The sequence below is a fragment of the Camelus ferus genome, chromosome 7, assembly GCF_009834535.1.
Source record: "Camelus ferus isolate YT-003-E chromosome 7, BCGSAC_Cfer_1.0, whole genome shotgun sequence".
Lineage (NCBI taxonomy): Eukaryota > Metazoa > Chordata > Mammalia > Artiodactyla > Camelidae > Camelus > Camelus ferus.
In genome coordinates this window covers 36,027,496-36,047,556 of record NC_045702.1, presented here as the reverse complement: position 1 = coordinate 36,047,556, position 20,061 = coordinate 36,027,496, and the positions used below count along the sequence as shown (strand labels likewise).

Genomic DNA, 20,061 nt, shown 5'->3' with positions numbered 1-20,061 from the left:
GGGCTTCTCGGTGGGGGAAGTACGTTGTGGAATGGTGACTTGGAAATGTATGGTAAAAAAGGGTTGTTTAATAAGGTCTGTTATTCAGTCTCCAGTCCTCGGGCGGTAAGAGTTGTTTCTGGAGTAGTTCTCTTTCTGGTTTGGGAGAGAACACTTTTACAAATGGGAGTTTATGCCCTGACTTTAGGTAGAATGAAAAAGGGCAGAGAGCTCCTCCTGAGTATGCTGTTTCTTAACTGCTTTCAGCTCGAAGCAGTTCGTACTGCAACGCGGTATGTTTTGAGATGGCATCTTCCAGTCTCCCTCAACGACTCAGTCTGCCTTGAGTGCTTCAGTTTTCTCTTTTGAGGACAGTGCCTTGCATGATACACTGTGCCTCTGGGAGGCTCTTTGGAAACATATCTGGATAAAAGTTCTGTTCTCGTCTTCTTTGTACATCCTTCTTATTCCAGATAGACTGACAGCATCTCAACACCCTTACTCTCCAGGCCCAAGAATACAGTAAGGCAGAGTAACTGTCAGCTGGACATATTCAGGATGCTGTGATCATCCAGGCTTGCTGAAACCTGCCTTTGTTTCCCTTTCCAAACATACATCAGGGAGGGACAGAAATTCCTCTTTACCAGTCACATAGATAAGCAATGACTGCCGGGGACCATGGGCGCAGGGATAGTGGGCATGTGCCCCCTGCACTGGAGGGTCTGGATGGATCGATACATGGTTGGGGCTGGGTGGGGGATTTTCAGAGTCTCCATCTCCATTAGGGAACTGGTGGCCATTCTGAGAACAGGAGAGGGCCAAGGAGGAAGATCTGGGGCTTCAGAAATGGGACAAAACTGTGCAAGACATAAGCATTCAGAAGAAAGTGAAGAAAAGAGAGAAACGAATCAATGCAGAAGCCTAATATTCCATTCTATGGATCTATTGTGGATAAAAGCCTCATACGGTAATCTCAGTAATAACTCGGCCCATTTACTTGCCAGGTGGGAAAATGTGCTATTAGATATACCCTTGGCTTACAATATGTTGCAAACATGCAGAGAAAAGTACTTTCATAGCTTCTTGAGTTGTCATCATGGAGGCTATGGGACAGATGGCAGAAAGGGACAGGGCACAAGCCAAGAGCAGGCACTGGACTGGGCACTCAAAACACACTTCCTCACTTAGCCCTGAGTAATAGTTGGCACTATCTGCAGTAAATGAATGAAGATACAAAATCTTAGAGAGTTTGAGTAACTTCCCTCAAATATTTACATACTTTTGAGGCCTCTCTAATGTGATAACTACTGTGGACTATTGTGTTTCCTCCCCTAAATTCACATGTTGAAGTCTCAACCCCTAGTTCCTAAGAGTGTGACTGTATTTGGAGACTGGGCCTTTAAAGAGGTAGTTAGCTTAAAATGAGGTCATTAGGGCAGCCCTAAATTCATCTGACTGGTGTCCTTATAAGGAGAGGAAATTTGTACTCAGGTACAAAGGGATGACCAATTGAGGACACAGCAAGAAGACAGCCTTCTACAAGTCAAGAAGAGAGGCCTCACCTTGCCAAGCCTGCCAGCACCTTGATCTCAGACTTCCAACTCCCTGAACTGGGGAACAATACATTTCTGTGGTTTAAGCCACCCGCTCTGTGGTGGCTTTGTTACGGCAGCCCTAGCAAAGTTACAACCTCAAAGACGGAAAGCACAAGAAAGAGGCTGATAGTTTCATACAGAGATGTTTGAAATCTTCCGTATTCCAAAAACACCATAAAAATTTAAAGACAAGTAACAATCTGAGAAAACATTTGCAACAACTATCTCCCAATCTGGCATAAGTATCATTAATATAATGATCTCATGAATTTATAAGGAAAAAATACTTGTGCAACCTAAAGAAAAAAAAGCAGACAAAGCAATCCACATAAGAGGAAATACATGATCAATAAATACCTAAAAACTTCATCCTTAATAGTAGTAAGAAAAATGTTAAGTAAAATACAAAAATACCTCTGCTGACTATCATATTGGTAGGAAACATACACGTAGTAATTGGTGAGAATGTAGGCAAAATAATAGTCTCATATATTGTTACCACCAAGAAAAAATAAATAAAAGCAAAAGCCCTTTAAAAATAAAAAAAAAATCTTTTTAATCCATAAAATTTAGAGTAATGAATTTGGCGTTAGAATTTCTGTTCTGATGAAATCACTAAAACAAGGTTTCTTAACCACTGCACTATCGACATTTTGGACCGTAATTCTTTGCTATGGGGCCAGCCTGGGGCTGCAAGATGTTTAGCAGCATCCCTGGACTCTACTCACTAGATGCCAGTAGCACCTCCCGACCCACGACAATCAAAACATCTCCAGACATTACCCTATGTCTCAGGGTTAGCGGGTGGGGACAAAATCACCAATGGTTTATGAACCAGGTCACTCAGGTGACTGATTCTAATCTTGCTTTTTTAAAAAAACACTTTATAGAGACCAACTTTACAAAGCGGATATTAATAGTCATTCATATAACATTTTAACTGCGAAAAAGAGAGATGAGATACAGAGCAAGGATCAGTTGAAGAAAACCACCAGGAAAGGGAATTTGACATAAAAAACGTGAATACATTGATTCCACTTGAGGATAATTTTGTAACATTTTATTCTAGCATTTTTATTTCACACACAGCTCCAGCAAACCCTTGCAGCTTGGATTTTTGTCCTTTTAGGGAGCTCTTCGACCTCTTTTCTTCGGTCAGCGGGCTCTATCCCATCAGCTACTAACCAAGAGTGGGCATGTGGCCACATCTGGCCAGTGACAGCACCCAGCTCCCTGGCAACAGCGACTGGTCCAAGGGACGGACACGATTCTAGCAAATCAATTTCTGAGGATTGATCTATGAGGCCTGGGAGGAAAGAGTTCTCTCTTTCTGAGAGGCTTGTTAGGCTGAAACTGTCAGCAGCCCGTGTTCCCTCAGGTGGGGAAGGGCCGTCTGCTGCAGGAAGGAATGAGGCAAAGACAAGCAAAAACAAACAGAGAGGTGACAGGAGAGAGGAAAAGAGGCCAGGAGTCCTAACTATGTTGAGTTTCTGGGTCCTATACGTTTCCTTCCGTTCTCTGCTGTATCCTAATATTCTTCCTAGATTTATGAACATTAAATTCCCCGTCATGCTAAGTGAGTTTGAGTTAGGTTTCCATCACTTCTAACTGAAAAATCCCTAACTAATAAATCAACTGTACCATAACTGTTTACCTCCCTGAGTTAGAATCTTGCCATTCCCTTAGAGACTGGCACACAAAACACACATTGAAGTTACACCATCTAATCTTGCAGCCAAGTGGGAATGACATTTTGCTTCCCAACACAGAGCTTCAATACCTGCACGTCAATATTTCTGTTGGAGGCCCCAGTGCCTAGGAGCTGCCTTTGCTCTCCTGGACGGCTAAAAGAAGTCATGCATGCGTTTTAGGAATTAGTCTTCATCCAGCATTTCCCACACAACACTACTTCTTTGAGATATTAATTAATGCAAAGCAAAAAAAAAAAAAAAAACAAAGCTCTTGTAAAACACTGAATGGATAATAACTAATAATACTAACTAGTTCAGGTACTACATACTTTTCATACCAACATTAGGAAATAGGTAACCATTTACTAAACCACTTTACAGACAAGGAAACTGAGATGCAGAGACATTAAGTAGCCCAGAGTCTCATATCCACATATGGATCCCGGCCAGAACTCAGTCCACATCTGTCTGATTCCATAGACCATGTTTTTAATTGCTATACCATATTTTTAAAACAGTTCATTTACTACAGAACTTCTCGGGCCTTTCATGTGATAAACGTATACTATGAAATCTTCATAGGCAATATACAAAATTTCCTAAATGTAAGCTGTCCAGAAAACTTTTTTTTTCTTCCCATGGAGCATTCTGTGACACTGGTTTCTCCTGGGACACATTTTGAGAAGTGATGCTTTGAGACCATTTGCCTCCTTTGTCTCTCAGGGAAAAATGAATTGCCGAGTAGTCTTGGCCAGAAATATAGTGGAACGTGGCAGAGAAAACTCTTTCCTTTAGTCCCATATTGAATTATCATCACCTGCATCTATGGGATTATCTCCAGGAAAGCAGCCCAATTCCTTGAGTAAATCTTTCCAGTTCACGTAGGAATTCAATTAACCACAGCTTCTACTGTGCAAACCATCAGAAGATAAACAGCAAAAGAAACAAAAGGTTTGTAGTTGTAATAGCTAGAATCTGAACATCTCACTACTTGCTTTAAATCTTTGGGTGGTGATTCGGTGCTGTTAGCACTTCAACCTTTCTGGCTCCAGCTGGCCTCTGAGCCCGACACCTCCCGTGCATCCTTCCCCACCAACTGTATCCCTGTGCCCCACCCCCACGACACAGGCAATGACTGTAAGTCAGACGTGGCAAATGGTTTTCCCTTAAGATCATCCACAGTCCTTTTGCAGTGGCTGCTGGTAGCACTACTTACAGAAGGCAAGTTCCAGACCAGCCAGGTCAGGACCCCACTACAAGGGTACCATGATCTACTGCGTGGAGCAGACAGTACCGAGAGAAAAAATGTTGGCTATCTCTCTCCTCAGCAAACTGCGGGCCATTTCCCAGGCTTGCCAAATTCCTGAGCCTCCTGCTTCTGTTCATAATGTTCCCTCTGCGTTACAGAACATCTCTCCCTCTCCCCTTGGGTTGGACCAGAGCACCTTTCCACACCTTACGTTATTAGTTTATATGAGTTCCCTGAGGGTAGAAATCATGTATCTTATTCATCTCTGTACCTCTGGTCCTGACCAGATGGCACGGCAAAGAGCAGCTCAATAAATATTTTTGAGACAAGTGAATAAATAAATGAGTGAATCATTCTTCCCTTAGAAGCAAAGTCAGAGGGTTTTTGTTTTTTGTTTTTTGCTTTTTCTGCTGTGAGGGATTACTCAAGCCAGTGATGCATTTTTTAAATCCAGAATTCCTTGCACAGAAAACCTCCAGGTGCTTCTTCAAGTAGCAGCTATTCATTGGTCCCACTGGACAGAAATAGAAAAATGAAGGCGCTCAGAGGTGAGCACAGGGCCGATTCTGGATTCGTTTTCCTTCTGGAGAAATTGGGTCAAAACAAGGTGAGAGCCGGGCTGAGCCACTGGATCTCACTCTTTCACTCTGAGCTCTCTCACACTTGGAGAACCAGCATCTCAAATGGAAAGTTCATTATTTTCAAACTAATGTACACCCTTCCTCCCTTGTTCTGGTTTTTGGTAATTTGCTTTTCAAATTCCTTTTCAGCTGTTGTAATGCCAGTGACTTCCCCCCTTCTCCCCGCATCTTCCCCCCAGCTCCCCTCCTCCATCAATCGCTGTCACTCCATGATGTGCGGAGCAGGCAAAGCTCAGACCCAGTTCCCTATCTCAGAATCCAGACTGGAGGCCACAGGAAACACTGGAGTGTTTCCATCATCCTGTGAGCCAAACACTCAAAGTTTCCAAAGCTGCTGATCAAAAAACAATATGCGAAACCTTTCTCCCTCCCTCTCCAGCAACAGCAGAGCCCTGAAGGCCACCCTACGAAACTGGATTGCATCAGTTGAGCAGTGAGCGCCTCCCGCAGAAGGCGGGGTGCTAGGCTGGGCTTCCACAGGCTTCCACCTGACAACTCAGTACAGAATTAGTCATTCTAAGCAGCAATGCCTGACGCAACGCCGTTCGCCTCACTTTTGCAGGATGGCAGGAGACTCTGCCTTTTTCTTCCTCCTCTGGCCCTTTCGGTTTCCTTTTCCAGAGGTGCACAGGCTTGTGAGTGAGCGCTGTCAGATGTCCACCTGGGTTAATCCTGGGTCTCCATGTTCCACAGCCCAGTGACTCTGGACAAGTTACATCACATGGCTAACCCCCCACATCCTCGCCTGGAAAACTGGAACAATAGTAGAACTTTTCTCCCAGGATTGTTGTGAAAACTAAACAAATAAAGCAGTTAGAACAGAGTCTGCTATGGCATTGTGATTACTGTGAATTTACCAGGCCTGTGGTACCCAGATGAATAAAACCGGGTGAACCAGTCCGTTGTCTCCTCTAGCGAAACACACAGAGGTCCCACTGCCTGGCAATTCTTTTCCCTCAGGTATCACAATAGAAGTGGACAGACTGTTATGAGAGTAGAGAGAGAATGATAACTTGGCCTCTAGTCCAGAGAGATTTTATAGATGTGGACTTTTCCCCCTGGATTTTAAAGGATGAGCAAAAGTTTCCAGGTGAGTGACTAGGTTGGGAGGAATTGGAAGAAGAAAGTTAGAGTTAAGATTCTGGAAGGATCGACCTGCATTGCAAAGGCAGGAGGTCACAGAGAACTTCCTGAGCAGATAAGCTGCTGAAAACAGAAGAGATCCATTTTTCCTCCTGACCAAGGCCCAGGTCTTCTAGCAATGTTCTCTGAGTATAGGGAGCTGACCAAGACTAGACCTCTGCTAGACCCTTTCTTCCCAAGGAGAAAATGGATGTGGTCTTCAGTTATGAGGCAGTTAATAGTCCCTAAAAAAGGATGAAAGGGGTCTCTCTGCACAGCGGGGGACCCCAGTTACTGCACAGCTCACCCAGTTGCGTGTCCTTCCAGGTCTGCAGAAGCTGGGTTTTTAGTGGGGATGGAGGCACAGTGGCCAGTGATTACACAGCTCCTCCCCTGGGTGTCATATCCTGGCTCTCAACAGAAGACCCTTGAAATGTTTCTCAGGAGAGATTCCGCTAGAAAACATGAATTTCCCCCATTTTCGGGGTTTTAGACAGTTTATCCTTCTGGTTATTAGGCACCACCCCACACTCCCCAGCAAGACAAACAAAAACCAAAGCTTGTCGGTTTCTCCCTCTTATCTCTTTCACTTTAGGAGGTGCTACCAAAACTCCCTGGATTACAGGATAGAAGTCTCTTCCTTCTGGTTTTTATCTGGGTTCCCTCACAAGTTGGCTGCAGTTTGTCTTAAGATAAAGTCCTATCGGGGGACAGGCTATCAGCGCAGACAGGTGGCCACACTTTGAAGAGTGTTTCACACAAACACTGAGATAACAGTGGGTCCAGTGGCCCAGTGTTCCTCGGTGATGGAGGAACAAAAGGATTGCTCTTCCATAGATATGTATATGAATCCAGAAATTCCTCACCAAGTTTACTTAAAATTAAAACTAGCGTACAAACTGGGAAAAGGTGGCCTGCCGTTCTGTTCTGAAACCCAGTATTACTGATTACACCTTGAGGTGACTGACCCCTAGAAGATCATATTCTGGATGGATTGTTTTTAAATGCTTTTCCCTTCACTTTTCAGTGGGTAGAGCTTCCCTACAATCTGTTTGCAGGCCCTGGGACACGGTGAGATTAAAAACTGATAGGAGGAAGATAGAGGGACCTCCATACCTTTTAAAATTTATGTTAGTAAATTAACAGGATGCTGATGATTTAAGATTCTGTTTATCTGCATTCCGTTCTAGCAGACTTGGGACTCAACCTGCTAATATCTGCTTTGATAAAGACTCAGTCACACAAAAAACAAACCAACAAATTGATAGTAATAAAAACAACCACACACACACACACACACACACACCCCACACACAAAACCTAGCAAGATTTTGAGGGAGATTAGGAAAAAAATTAGAAAAGACTGACACGCAGCTACTCCTACTGTAATATATACTTTGCCTTGCCTAGAAAAAAAGGTCAGATACTATAAATCTTTGTGAAACACTTGAGTTCTGCTGACAGGTCTGGTAATGAGGTCAGATTCTAGGACCTAATCATCTGAGGCATGAATTTAATGAATGAGGTCAAAGAAAATCAGATTCTACTTGATACCTAAGAATCTTACTTTTTTCAGGTTTTCAAATCAAAGCCAACTGCTCCAAACTTTATAGAGGCAAAATGACATAAGAAAGAGGACAGTTTTGGAGTCAGATCTGGATTTGAATGCAAAAGTGGGTGATATTTTAAGCCAGGACACAAGACAACCAGATTTGCATTTTGCCTCAGCCTGTAGGAAGAACAGACTGGAATGGGGCAAGGATGGACTGGTGAGGCGCAGTAAGAAAGCGCTTGATGGCAATGGTTTGGGCTGGGGTGGCAGCCTTGAAGATGGAGAGGTGAAGGATTTACGAGCTATTTTTAAAGATAAAAATCCAGAAAGAGAAAGAAAAATACCATATGATACCACTTATATGTAGAATCTAAAACATGAGACACATGAACATTATTTACAAAACAGAAACAGACCCACAGACATGGAAAACAAACTTGTGGTTACCAGAGGGGAAAGGAGGTGGGAGGGATAAATTGGGAGTTCAGGATTAGCCATTATGAACTGCTATATATATACATATATATATATTTGAACTACTATATATAAAATACGTAAACAGCAATGGCCTACTGTATAGCACAAGGAACTATATTCAGTACCTTGTAATAGCCTATAATGAAAAAGAATATGAAAAGGAATATGTATATGTATGTATAACTGAATCACTATGCTGTACACCAGAAATGAACACAACATTGTAAACGGACTATACTTCAACAATAAATAAATAAATAACAATCAACAGAAATTGATGATAAACTGGATAAACTGGGAAGAGGGAGAAGCAGAAGTTAAGGGTGACCCAGGACTCTGGCTTACAGAACAGAATAGATGGTGATGCCATTCCTGAGCGGACTACTCCAAACGGGATAAGCACCCCAGCCAATCTGTTGACCACTACCAAGCAGACTCACCTGGAGGAGCCAGCGGTAAAGTCCACGCTACTAGTACAAGAAACACTCCTCTCAGTCTCCCTCTTCTTTATAAACCTAATCTGCTCCGTTACCAGTTAGCCCTGAAACTCATGGCCAGTTCCTTCTTGTTAAGCTGAGAAGCAGGAGAGTGCAGCAGCTACAGCCAGAGACTGGACTCAGATCGCCTGTATGCTAATCTTAGTTTCACTGCCTCCTAGCCTGAAGTCCTGGAAAAACCGCGCTCAATTGACTCAACTATAAAATGGGGCGAACCACAGGAGCTATCTCATAGCTTTCTTGAGATGAGTAATAAGACGATGATGCTCATAGTTAATGTTTATACAGCTTACTAGGTGCCAGGTTCCCTACTGAACAGTTCACATATTTTGACTCACTCAGTCCTCCTAACAGCCCTCTGACGTAGGTGCTGCGACAATCCCCATTCTGAAAAAGAGGAAATGGAGTGACTGAGGAAATCAGCCACTCACTTGGCTGCTTAGCAATCTAGCCAGTCCGAAGTCTGTGTTCTGAACCATCATACTGGACTTACCCTGACTGTAAGGCACACAAAGTGCTTAGAACAGGCTCTGGTACGGAGTGAGAGCCAGCCACCATTAGCATTACGAACCAGAGAATCCAGGCTTTCACAACCAATTCAGTTCACCAGAAAGAAGGAGGCTTTAAACACTCCCCCTCATGGGTCCCAACTGCAGCTTCCTACTTCATGCTTACATAATATTGATGATAACTTCCTGAACTGGCTTGTGACTTGGACCCTGTGGACAGGAGTCAGGCAGCCTGAGTTTTTCAGGGTCACGATGCCGTGAGAGAACCTGCAAGTTGAAATGAACCCAGACACACAGCTCTGCCCATGGCTACAGTCATAACTTCCAGTGAGCTTAGACAGGGATCTCTCTCCACAATCTGTCTTTTTTTCCTTTTGTCTTGAAATGAATGGGTAAACTCTGTGTGAGCTCAATATACTCCCCCTCCCGCCTGACTACCACCCCCAAGAAAGAACAGAGGGATTCTTTTATAAGCAGGTAACATGATTTTATTTCCACTAACAAGGAATAATCTTAATTGACATCCAGCTCTGTCAGAGTACAGCCTCAGAACAAGTCCTCAAAACTGAAACAATGACATTTTGGTAGCAGGCCTCAGCACTTAATGAGCTTATTATGGAAAAGACCCCAAATAGCAAATCAATTCACTCAGGTACAAGAGAGTTCACTGGGAAGTTACACAGCTTAAAACAAAAGTTTATGCAACTCCATTGAGTTTTTTTTTTTTTTTAAATAAAGTAGACATTTCAAATATCTCCTTAAATTTTTTCCAGGCAGAAATTAATTCAGCCACACAATAAAGCATAAAACTCTGGGGAGCCAACAGACACAAATCATTTATTTTGAGAAAAATCCAGGATCTGCTTGAGGATACTCCTTGGCATAAACAACCAGGAGGTAGGGTGGCTGCTTATTCAAAAGTGGGATTAAATTAAGCTTCTCAAATTTCAAAAGGATTTCAATCCAATCCCCAGATCAACTGGCCAGTTAAGGCACATGTGGTTGCAAATGACAAGAGTGAAGAGTAATTGCACTCTGCATCCTTATCCGTAAGTGTAATATTGAACCCACTGCCATCGACACAGATGGCGACTGCTTTGTTTTCCACAGGAAAATGTTCTAAACAGGCTTAAGGTTTACTAATAGGAAATTGGTTTAATAACTTACGGGAAACGTTTAAGACAGAATAAGCAGTGGTGAAGGATAATACCCTCCCAGCATATCAAACTGGAATCCCTAATACATTTTTCCCTTAGAATCAAATTCTCCAGTTTTTACCTATATTTTTATTAATATTAAATGAGACTTCACAGATACTCAGGGGACCCTCATATGTCTGTGTGTCTAACATCAATTCTGCCAAATATAGTATTGAACCTATGACTAAAAGCGTTCCAAGTTTCAGACAAAAATCTAGACTGTTGAAACAGACTTATACTTAAATTAAGGATCTCCTGAAGAGTTTTACTCACACTTGGCCATTTTTTGCTTTCACCTAAATGTTGATCCAATTGGGAAAAGAGACTTCTTTCCATCTTTATTTGTTTGTTTCAAAAAAAAAACTTTACTGTAATAGGAAAAATAATGGGTGAGTTCTATAAGGCACACTTTAGGGCTTGAATTCTGGTCTTTGTTTCTGCTCTGGAAATTTTTTCCTCCAGAATTCTTACTTTTGGTAATTAAGATAAGAGTAAGTTCAAGTCAAACCAAATTTCTTCTTCCTGTCATTTCACCATCTGAAAATTTGGCAAGTTATGCTTAAGAAAGGGGAGCACACTGGAGTGCTTTTGTGGACACATCCTGTTTTTCAGGTGCAATATAGCTCAGGATATTTCCTGTTCCATCACCATTGATGGAAAAATAACTCAGAAAGTGAATCCAATTGAAGATGAGTCCAAAGTATCTTTTCAACAAAGCTCAAGATGTTTTTTATAAACTCTTCTATGTCTAGCAGTTGGAACGTGTTAAAGATGAGCTCAGGATGGTGTCCAGAACACCTTTATATTTGACAGTTATGAATGACTGTCATAAGTTGAAAGGTGAGAGATGTGGATATGTTTTTAGCTTCTATCAAATAAAAAGCTCTTCGCCCCGCCCCCCCCCCCCCACAGGTTTACACCTGCGCTTGCATGAAATGGGAAAGCAACAGTAGCTTCCCTGTCTACTCCCGTCGATTGGAAAACACACCCACTTTTACTAAAATAACTTCCAAAATCAGGCCACATTTCTACTTCGTGTTTTAAATTCTATGTTGTGGTCCTAAATTTTTAGAGTCATGAAAGGCTGTGAAATTTCAGAGTGAAGTCTTTCAAATGGGCACCTGAAAATAAAAGAAGTTGTTTTGGTGAACACTGACCAACTCCCAAGCTTGCTGCAGGGGCTCATGTTGAAGTATGACAGAACAAGACGGAAGCCAGGCGCTCAGAGCTCAACAGGGAAGAGACGGCATCCAAGCTCCCTCTGGTTAGTGTTGGTCAGCACCAAAGCCGCCGCGGGATATAAAGGCAGCAGGAGATGGGCTCAACACCAGTCCCTCAAGACGCACTCCTCATTAGAAAAAGCAGGAGAGAAGACTGTCTTCTACTGCAGAACTGACAATTTTCATCTGTCATCAGTTCTTAAAACCAAAACTTTAATCTCAGCAATCATAAAAGTTCAAACCCAGTGTGAAGACACAGGGGAACAAATGTGGCTTCTGAGGCAAAGTGATGAGCTGAGGAACTAACCAACCAGTTAATCAATGCAGACCATCTGAAGATTCTTCTTTTCCTCAATAGTAGACTCGTTTCTCTCAATTACTTACAATTATTCCAACTCAACACTTATGTTTTTGCTAGGCAGATAGACATTCTCAAAGGACCATGAGTACCATTCTTCTTCCTGTGTTGTCATGATATCCACTGTGTGCGATTTTAAGTTTCACGAGTATAAAATTGTTAAACAGGTAATATTCATTGTAAATAACCTACTAAAGATTACAACCACTACACACTGATAGGATGGATGAATCACCAAACTAAGATTTCACTTCCATCCACCACTTACAGAGACCTCTCCATCAAAGAGGGTCCTAGGGTTATTAAAATGACCTAGAATTTTTTTCTAAACTCTAAGGAGAAAAACCTATCATACTCAAAGGGGTTAAAGGATGAGAAAGAAAATTCAGAAGAGGTATCCTTATTTTTTGCCCTCAATTTTCATAACTTTGTCTATTCTTCTAAAAGACAAAGGAAAAAATTATGGTCATATGTAGGTGGTCTCAGTGGAATGTTCAGTGTAATTTTTTTCAGAGTTAAATTATGTTGCTTACAACAAAAATAAACAGTAATAATTATTTTATATCAGACTTTAGTATTAACTATTTCTTATATACTAAAACAGATAAACCAAACATACTTCTCATTTCATCACACATATAGACTCTCTAAGAGGTAGGTAGGCAAATACTGATGCACAATCTCATTTGATAAGTAGGAGACTGAGGCATAGAGGTTAGGCCACAACTGAAAATCAGATTAGTTCCAATCTCTCACCTAGTGCTCAGAACAGTAGCTAAAGTAAGACTAGGTTATGGAATCATGAACAAATCATTACACTCATCGAAGTCATGTGTTTCTACTTGAAGAGGAAGTCAGACTTAGAGAATTTCCCGTCTTCACACTAATGAGCCTCATCCATGGCATTTCAAAGCCAGGAAGACATCTAGCTTGCACCTGCCCTTTTCCAAGTTTCGTTCCTCTAGATTCTCTGCAGAATAGCAGCATCTCCCAGCATGATGCAAAGACCCTGCCCCAGTTCAGCGACAGCAGTCCCCAAACTGCTCCAAGGGAAAAAGAGAAATTCTCTACTCATTCCATAAATATTAACAAGGGTCTTTCCTTCCATCAATCATGGAGCTTGGAAACTCTGACACAAGAGTGAAAGAAACTCAGGCTGCTGCTCTCAAGGGGTTTAATTCTTATTCTCAACAACAGCATAATGGACTGGAGAAGTCACTGAGTAAAAGAACAAAAAGACACCAGATGCTACTGAAATACTTTACACCTACCTAGTTCCATTATGTCAATAAGAATCCGAAAGCACAACCTATCTGATGAGAAGTTTTTACAAGCTCAACATTTTCTTGCCCCTGCTTCTCTCTCTGTCCCCACCTCCTCCTCTGCTCCTCCTTGCTCAGTCTCTTCAGACCACCCAGAATGTCTTGAAGTTCCTCAGCCTTATCACACTTTCCACCCACTGTTCCCACAACTTCCCATAGCTGGCATGTTCACCGTATTCACGACTCAGTCCAAATGATATCTCCTCAGAGAAGCCTTCTCTACATGACCTAATACTAGTAAAACTGGTGTGCACGCACACACCCCAGCACACACATTCCCAGTCATCTTCTCCCTCTCTCTCCCTCCTTCACTCATCACTTATCACTAGCTTGCCCCATATTACACACTCATCTGGTTTGTTTATCATAATTCCACTCCAGAGTGTAAACTCTATGAGGGCAGAGATGCTCTCTTTTTCACCATTATGTCTCTAATCACATATTTCATGAATATTTGATGAAAGAGGAAGTGAACAAATGAATAAACTGATTGGATTTTGAGGAAGCTACTTATTTCTTAGACAATTTAAGACAATTCCTCAGAAGTACAGAGAAAAATAACAGGTTACAGATTAAACTCAATAAATGTGTGACATGGAGAGACGGGGGTAAACAACAGAAGAAAGAACTAGTTAATGAAGCATAGTGCAAATTAAGTATCACCAGAGTGTAGCAGGAAAAATTGGTGGGCATCAGACCTGGGTTCCAGTCATAGTCATGGAATCAGAATACTCTAAACAAGAAAAAAGAAGCTGGAAATAATAACCAAAATGAGGTAATTTACATGAAATTATTTCATAGCATATAAACAAGCAGAAATAAGCATACAGCAATCACATATTACTTCCCCCATCTTCCCACCTCCACTAACCTTCACTGCTGACATCTTCACCAATCATGAATAATAAACTTAACTCCTTTCTGCCATGACTAAACAGGGCATCAGAATTACCAACACATAAGTCAATCATAATTTTTAAAGCCTTTGAGCAAAGAAGGCAAATTAGGAATAGAAGTGAATTTTCTTCCTAAAGAATGTCTATAAAAAGCAATCATCATGCTTAATTATGAACCATCAAGCTTTCCCTCTAAAATTGAAAACAAGGCAAGGAAGTCAAATAGCACAACCTCTATTAAATATTGAAGTAGAGTTCTCAGCCTACACAATAAGACAAGAAAAACAAATATGCATTATAAGGATTGATCTTATCTGCGGGGGAAGCAGATTTGTCATTATTTGGATGATACGACTGCCTACTAGAAACCTTAGTATTCATAAGACAGTTTGCCAAGGTTTCTGCATATAAGATAATGTACAGAAATGATTTGCATTTCTATATACCAGCAACAAAGCATTAGGAAAAGCAATCTTTTAAATATACAATACAATAATTTTTCAAAAAGGTACTTAGAACTATGTTAAACAAAATTTTACAAGATCTTTTTGTATAAGATAATAAAATTTATTGAAAAATATTAAACACCAAAATAAATGAAGAGATATATAAAGTTTATGAATAGGAGGACTCAACATTGTAAGGACATCAGCAAGGACATGTAACACATATAAAGGCTGGAGAAGAGCCTACGTAGAAATAGAAGCTTACTATATGCTGAAGCTGACACTGCAGACCAGTGTGGTAGAAAATGAACTATTTAATAAATGGCATTGGAACAATGAAGGGAAAAATTAAATTCAATCCTTACATCATAATTTATATTAAATGGAACCATTCCTGAGTTTAGGTATATATATGAACAGAAACAAAAATCCCCCCAAAATACACACAAGAATATCTTAATTATCAAACTGTAAGAAGGATATCTTAAGCATGATATAAACAGCCCAAAACAGAAAGAGAATGATCAATTCATCTACGATATAATTAAGAACTACTCATCAAAAGGTACTGGATAAAAAATATGTCACATACTGAGTTATTTGTAACATTTGTAATGAACAAAGACTTATTACATATAGTATACAGAGAACTCCAATGACTCTGTATGTAAAGGATATGCAATCCAAAAGGCATATGCAGGCATTTCAAGAAAGAAAAAACATGAAGGTCCATAAAACTATGAAAATATGGTCAATTTCATTAATAATTAGAGAAATGCCAAGAAACCTCAGTGTAACACTTTACACCCATGAGACTAGAAAATTTATACCATGTGACAACCTCAAATGTTGATAAGTGGGTGAAGAAACAGGAAGTCTCCTATAGTCCTGGGGAATTTAAATTGACACAACTACTGGCATCGCCTAGTAAAGCTGTCAGCTGTACACCCGACAACACAGCTCCTCTCCCTGGAGAAACTCTTGCTCCTCTGCGAGAGGTGTACAAAAATATTCAGAGCATCACCTTAACAGCAAGAAACTGGAAACGATGCAAATAAATGTTTATCCTAGGAAAAATAAACTGCGATATATCCATAAAATGGAATACATGGTAAAGAGTGAAAATGAACAAAAGCTATATGCATCAACATGGGTGAATCTCAGAAACATAATTTTAATGCAAGTCAGAAAAGGTCATAAAGAATAATTCTATTTTTATAAAGTTCCAAAATATAGCTTATATATGTATAACTCTAAAAAAAAAACAAAAGAAATCATTAATAAAATATTGAAGACAAAGGTTACAAGGCTGAGGGAAGGGAATGGTGATGTTCTATTTCTTAGGCTGGGTGGTGGGTACATGGTATCAAGTTTATTATTCTTCATTAAATAATATATATTTGTTACCTATCCTCATTTGCCCATATGGTGTACTTAATCAAATGATAAATTTCCATCATAATTTATTAAAATAAAAATGTTAAATTTTGATACCTATTTACCTAGAAAATTCACTTATCTGAAAGGCCAAATTTTAGCGTAATGACAAAAGATGAAGCATTCCTGTACTAATTAATAAATAATGGAAGTACCTTTAAACTTTCCTGTATGTATTTAAAGTAGCTATGTCTTAGGACACTGCGCATGATGCAGAAGAATCTATCATCTGGTGAAGAATGAATATTTTCTTTCCTAAAGAAGTAAGATGCACGTTTCCTACTGATGTAGAGCCTAATAACCTCCAGGTCTAAACAGCACAGAATAACTGCAGTCTCTTGCCGGTTCTCTTCATCACCGGGGTGTTTCTTATTCCTTGCCTGAAATTCCCTCCTCTCATGCACCCGCTGCATTTACTCATCACTCCCTTGATGAGTTGATGGCCTGTCATGTGGTGATTTAGCAACTCCAGGATGATGAGGTGGGGGTGGGGGTTCATACAGAGAGAAATGAGAAAGCAGCTGAGATGTAGGCTCAGATATACCTTCCTTCCATGTCCCTGTTAACTGAAACTAATAAAAAAATAACTGTCAAGAGTAAAATCCTGAAATGACTTAAATTGCTACAAATTCTTGCTAATACTTGCCATTTAGTCATTCTCTTGACCTTTCGCAGTGAGTATAGGATGAACTTTGGCTCTGCTCAGTTTCAGTTAAAAAAAAAAAAGGCAATGAGCTTCTAATTCCAAAACTATCTGATTTATCACAAATAATCTAGTCTTGATCTCCAATTTTAAAAATAACTAAGCAGAGAAGCTAAATGACAGAGGCAACAAACACATCTTCATATGTTTAACACCATAACCTCTGAGGTCAGAGGGTCTGGGGTGGAAACCTGGCCCTCACTAACCAGCCAGGTGACTCTGGGCAAATCCCTTCCCTTAAGCTCGCCAGGCCTCGGTTACTCGTCTGTAAAACACGAATAATGCTGCTACCTCGTAGGGTTGCTATGATGATTCCATGAGACCCTGGCACACAATAAATGCTCAATAAGTGATCGTTATTTTTATTTCCTAAGGTCACAAAGGCTGGTAGGTTCAAAATAGAATTTTCCATAGATTTCTCTTTTAATCCACTCAACGCACTGATCCTAAACATCTCATTTTAAAGTTCTAGCAGTTTCACAATTAACATGTTTTATAACTTTGAATTGTACTAATACACTTTTCTCTCCTCCCTAGAGCTAACTAGAACATATGCAAGTATATTTCAAACTAATAAAAATGCAGTAATTCAATAAATAATTGTCAGTCTACTTTCTGCCAATCCCTTCAGTCTAGTTTACACATTTAATGGGTATTTTTTCAGCTGTGTTTCTAGATAAATCCTTCACTCATTAAGGGATCTGGCAGTTGGTGCTTCTCTTCAGCACTCTTTTTTTTTCATAATTAGCTTTCTTTTCAAGCTGGCATAGAGCAGAAGGGAGCTTGAGATTATCATGAGACATCTCCCCAGTCAGACAGGCTCTTAATGACGACAATGAAGCTAGAACCAGCCCTGAATCCGGAGGCTTGTCAAGCTCCCCCTACTCTTCCAACCAGACCCCCAGTGCTGAGAAATAGTCACAGTATGCTGTGACACCTCAAAAGATGATCACCTCAAACCCCGCCTCACCATCTGCTTTGCAAGTCAGCATTTGCAAGGGCAGCAAGAGAGTCCTGCGTAAAACCGAAGGTGGCACTAGGGGAGGTCTGTTCTGGGAAAGGCACGCTTATTTACCCTAAAGCCAAAAACAAATAATCTGAGTAAACCAATATGCAAAAGTGGTCATTTAATAAATTTAGATTTTGTGGCAAATCCCTCTGTTGAGTATTTCGCTTCATTTTTTTTTTTTAATTACAAGAAGTCTAAGGCTGATTTGTTCACGGTGCTAGTTTAATCTAAGCAATGCTTTTCTTTGAAACAACTCAACCCATTATCATAAACCCTTAATGGCTATGCAAACAATTTTTACTCACTTAAAGCCAACACAACTACCGATAGAAGCTCAAAATGTAAACAGAATCAATGCCTAATTCTCAGTTCTCTCCTTTCCTTTCCCTGCTGCCTTAGGAGGCCCACTCTGAACTCCACAAAGGCTCAGCTTAAGGCACTAGAAAGCAGGGGCATCCAATCAATGAGAAAATCAAACAAAATACGCTGCTTACTAGCTCTAAAAACAAGCCGAAGTCATCAACCACGAGCAAATGTGCCCTGTGTTGGATTTCCTGACACTTATTTTATGATTGTTTTTCATTTAAATCATATCTGGGGTATGGGTATCATATATGAAGAGCCCAAATAGCTCATCTGGCCCTGGTCCAGCTTCAGCCTGCTTTTCCCAAGAGCTCTAGTTTATTATACCCTGAGATCACATTTAAAATATTTAACACAGGCACAGAGTGCACGGTGACCAACCAGAACAGACTCTGGCCGTGAGGGACCAGTGTACCAGTGAGTTTTGGCTGAAGACCAGCACCTTGGACACCCAAGCAGCCCCAGAAAGGAAAAGGGAGGAGGTGGCTTGAAGCCTTGCTATTGTTATGCAACCATTTGTATCTAACGGTGTCAGTATCCAGCTCCCATTTCTCCACGTTGTCCAAGAACTTATTAATACATTTTTGGAAGTCTTGCAAAAAGCTCAGTATATTGTATATCACTTGTCAGATAAAAAGAGCATTACTTAGTTGTTTTAGAAACTCTAGAGCTTCTACATAGTAATTTTTGGTTCTTTGTTCCTGTCTCCCTGATTCCTCTAATAGTTTCTCTCCTTGGAAGCAAAGCAGTATTCAAAAGCATGCACAATCACACCTTAACAGGTTACCATTTCCCTGCTAAAAACTTGGTAACTGAAAAAAAGGAAAAGCTTTCTGTTTTTTTAAGGAACCAGTAACCAGATATCAAATTTTTTCTAATTGAAAAGCACCACCAGTTCATGCAGTCCAAGAGGGAAAGGCTGAACCAACTCGGTTAGCAAGGTTTAGGACTATACTTTTGCACAGAGGCCTGACCTTATGATCACTGTTTTTTAAACATTTCCTCTAGCCAAGATCAAAAAGTTGCACGAAATCTGTGAACTCATATGTAATGCACAGTATCCCTGAATTATCGCTTAGTTAAAAATCTCTGTATCCACAGAATGTGGCAGGTCTTACAAGTTTCAAAAAAGGGAAGCTGTCAAACCATGTCTGTCTGGGTGGGCAAACTTAGGTCACCAGAAGCAGATCTTAGTTCAGGGATGAGTCAACTCAGTGGCCTCGCATAGTTATGCAAATGAGCGGTGACCACTAGTACCTCCCCAGGAACGGGAGGGCCCTGACCTTTATAGACCTGAGAGGGTTACCCTCCCAACACTCCTTGCAAGGCAGAGTAGTTCAGTGAGGAGAAGATGGGTAAATCTGCATAAGGACAGAGGAGCTGCCAGGAAAAAAAAAGATCCAGAACGCTTCCTTTTGGACATTCAACTTAATTATATTCTTTGATGGGTAGGGGTCGTCCTGACAGAAAAGGAAACTTAGAGTCTGAAGAGGATTAATTAATAGCCCTCCAAAGTGGTATTAAAATTACTTTTAACTGATAACATCAGAGTAATAAACAGCTACAGAAAAAAAAATTATCTAAACTTACAGCAGAGCCTTCTTAATATACAGCCACCCCTTTCCTCCCCTTCAGAGGGAAGACAGATCCTTACCACCAGAAAGTATGAATTCTGCTTCTATTAGCATCAAAAAGCCAAAAAGAACTTTCCCTACTTCCCCACTGAAGCTCTAAGCCCCCCACCCCTTTTTCTTAAATTGGTGTATAAACATTTACTTCTGGCTATTTGGCAAATT

General features: G+C 40.6%; 1 protein-coding gene across 8 annotated transcripts in view; it reads right to left on the bottom strand.

Moving 5' to 3' along the window:
• ELMO1 (engulfment and cell motility 1) overlaps positions 1–20,061 on the bottom strand; it is a 491,925-nt gene that overhangs the window by 411,803 nt on the left and 60,061 nt on the right. The window contains exon 1 of one of the 8 annotated variants that reach the window (XM_032483699.1): positions 8,747–9,260. The exons of the other annotated variants lie outside the window; for them this stretch is intronic. The gene's annotated coding sequence lies outside the window, so the exon portion shown is untranslated. Of the gene's footprint in view, positions 1–8,746; positions 9,261–20,061 lie in introns of those variants that run through there. 8 annotated transcript variants of the gene reach the window in all.